Consider the following 3,083-nt stretch of genomic DNA (forward strand, 5'->3'; position numbering starts at 1 on the left):
GAATGGTAAAAGGCTGGAGCAATACATATTATGCTTCAGCTGAAGTAAAAAAAAAAAAGGCAGGGAGAGCAATTCTGATCTTACACAAAACAAAAGCAAAAATAGAGCTAATTAAAAGAGAGAAGGAAGGAAACTGTATCTTGCTGAAAGGTAGCATAGACAATGAAATGATTCAATACTAAACACATATGCACCAACCGGTATATAATCTGAATTCTTAGAGGACAATTTAAGTGAGTTACAGGAAGAAATAGATATCAAAAGTATACTAGAGGGGGACCCCAACCTCCCCCTGTCTGAACTAGATATATCTAACCATAAAATAAGCAACAAAGGAGTTAAGGAGGTGAATGGAATTTTAGAAAAGTGAGTTATGATAGATCTCTGGGGTGAAAAAAATTGAATGGGGATAGAAAGGAATACACCTTTTTCTCAGAATTACATGGCACCTACACAAAAATTGACCATGTACTAGGGCATAAAAGCCTCATAATCAAATGCAGAAAGGCAGAAATATTAAATTCATCCCTTTCAGATCATGATGCAATAAAAATCTATGTAATAAAGGGTCAAGGAGAAATAGATTGAAAATAAATTGGAAACTAAATAATGTAATCCTAAAGAATGAGTGGGTCAAACAAAAAGTCATAGAAACAGTCATCAAAGAGAAAGACAATAATGACACAATATACCAAAACTTACAGGATGCAGCCAAAGCAATTCCTAGACAAAATTTTATCTCTAAATATTTACATGAATAAAATAAAGAGCAGATCAGTGAATTGGCATACAACCAAAAAAGCTAGACAACGAACAAATTAAAAATCCCCAATTAAATGTTAAATTAGAAATTCTGAAAATCAAAGGAGAGATTAATAAAATTGAAAGTAAATGTCCCCTTGTCTTCCTTCTCCTGCAGCCTCTAGGCTCCAGTCTTGCTGGCTTCCCAGCCTGCCCCTTGCAGCCAGGGCATGCCCAGTGTGGGAGGTGTTGGCCCAGACCTGGAAAGTGGCCAGCAGTAGTGGAGGTAGCCGGGGCCAGGAGAGTAAAGTAGGGCTGCTGGCAGATTCTGTTTTCAGGCTCTTTACCATTAGAGATTTTGGGATCATTCTCTTCCCTTTTCCCTGTAGTTGACAGTTTGGGTGGTAGAATTGATACAGAAGTAGAGATGGCTGATAGTGTCAAAACATTTCTCCATGATCTTGTCAGGGGAATCAAGGACTCCATCTGAGGCACCTGCACCATCTCCAAATTGAATGCCTGGATCCAACAGAAAAGGGAAGAGCAGCATCCAAGAAGGGCAAGCAGTGTTTTAGCACAGAAAAGAGCTTAAAGCAAGGAGCCAAAGCAGGAGAGTGAGCAGAATTTTCCAGTGGAAAGCAGGAGTATTCTGGTAAAGTCCCGTCTTGTTTTACCAAGTATTTCTCCCTGTGCTTCAGTAAGTAGCAGCTCAAATTATTGGAGATCCCTTTCTGCATGAAGATGTCTGGTCCTGGCTAGAGTTAATCCCCAGTTCTATCTTTTGTGCTGTATGAGTGCTCCCCCTATTTATGCTTAGTAAAGTGGTAAATACCATACGGGTTTCAGGATATTGCTGACCTGGCATTTGAAGTATCTTGGAGGAAACTATTCACAAGTATCAGCAAGGTCATCACCAACATGCTTTTTAATCTCTTACCTTTACCTGATCCAGGGCATGTTTGTCAGTCTATTTCCAATCCATCTCATTGCCCATTGGTTGGTCTGCAAATGTCTTCTCTATTCACTTTATTATTCTGAGCACCTGGTTCAAAAAAGGAATTGAAATCCATAGGCGATTATCCTACTTTGAAAGGAATTGGCCTTATTGCTTTGGATTTGGTCTACCCTTGCAAGGCCTTCCTCACAGCAGTGCAGTCTTCTTACATTATCAATGACTGCTTCTTCTCTATCCTTTTCCCTTTGTTTATCATCAGCGCCAATGAAGCAAAGACCTCTGGTGATCTTCCTAAGCAACAGACTCTTTCACAAGACAGTCTACCTGCAGTTTGCTCTGAGCAGCTCAGTCTCTGCTGAAAAGCCCCCTTAGCTCACCCATCTCCTGCCAAACTGAACACAGCTGCAGCTCACTGATCTGTCTCCAAAGGGAGATATGGCTTTGGGGGGAGGCACTGAAGGTGATTTTCCCCTCAGGCAGGGGTAGCAGGACCCACCCTGCCAAGGGCCCTCACATTCCCATTGTTCTCTGTGGGATCTGGAATTTTACTATCTTGTAAATGTAGGCCAGAATCTTTTTAACAGTATGTGTGTATTTTAAATGCTATGGGCATGACTGCAGATTTTTATGCAGCTGTTTTCTAGCCTTTGCCAGCCCTGTGTCTGTGCTGATTTGAACACTTTGCTTTTTTCCCTGTTCCATCCTCCCCTTTGTTCTGCCACCCTCGGATGAATGGATTTTATAAATCCAGTTTGTGTGTGTGTGTGTGTGTGTGTGTGTGTGTGTATGTCTGTGTTTGTGTCTGTATTTTGTTTGTTTGTTTCAGTGAAACCTGCTCATTGGGCAGTGGAGAGAGGGGAAGTATCCCTGCTAGTTCTGGTTACTTCCTTCTGTGACCTTCACCATCTTTGGTTTTTGTGACTCATGTTAGGTTTTCATCCCTCCTACCTCATGGCAAAAAAGAAGAAGAAAAAAATAACCTGAAAAGGTGGGACTAGGTAGGGAACAGATCTCACCATCACATGTGTTGGTTTGGAGAGCTAATGTGTTTCCATCCCTTTGGTCACAGGAGAGGAAGACATAGGAGAGTTCTCTCACTGACACTTTTAGAGTTCCCTAATCCTGAGGGGATATACCAGTGCTAGACAACTGCCGCCATTAGCACAGGATGTCCTGACAAGTCAAGCTTTTGATAAGCAATGGATACAGCTCCTACTCAAAGAGCTAGAGGTTTGAAATTCACTTTGTCAGGTCCACTGCCATTTATATAAGGCACTTCAAGGGGATGAGTGTTTCACATGACCAGGAACTACAGTTAGAAAATTTAATGGAACACATTAAACCTGTGGCTGGATGGGTTTTTCTGTCATTTTTACAGTAAGGTTGG

General features: G+C 41.4%; 1 pseudogene; it reads left to right on the plus strand.

The window, feature by feature from the left end:
- Positions 1 to 1,154: 1,154 nt before the first annotated feature.
- Positions 1,155 to 2,112, plus strand: LOC110216766 (etoposide-induced protein 2.4 homolog pseudogene; annotated as a pseudogene).
- The last annotated feature ends 971 nt before the right edge of the window (positions 2,113 to 3,083 follow it).

The sequence above is a fragment of the Phascolarctos cinereus genome, unplaced genomic scaffold (assembly GCF_003287225.1).
Source record: "Phascolarctos cinereus isolate Bilbo 61053 unplaced genomic scaffold, phaCin_HiC Scaffold_5;HRSCAF=322, whole genome shotgun sequence".
Classification (NCBI taxonomy): Eukaryota; Metazoa; Chordata; class Mammalia; order Diprotodontia; family Phascolarctidae; genus Phascolarctos; species Phascolarctos cinereus.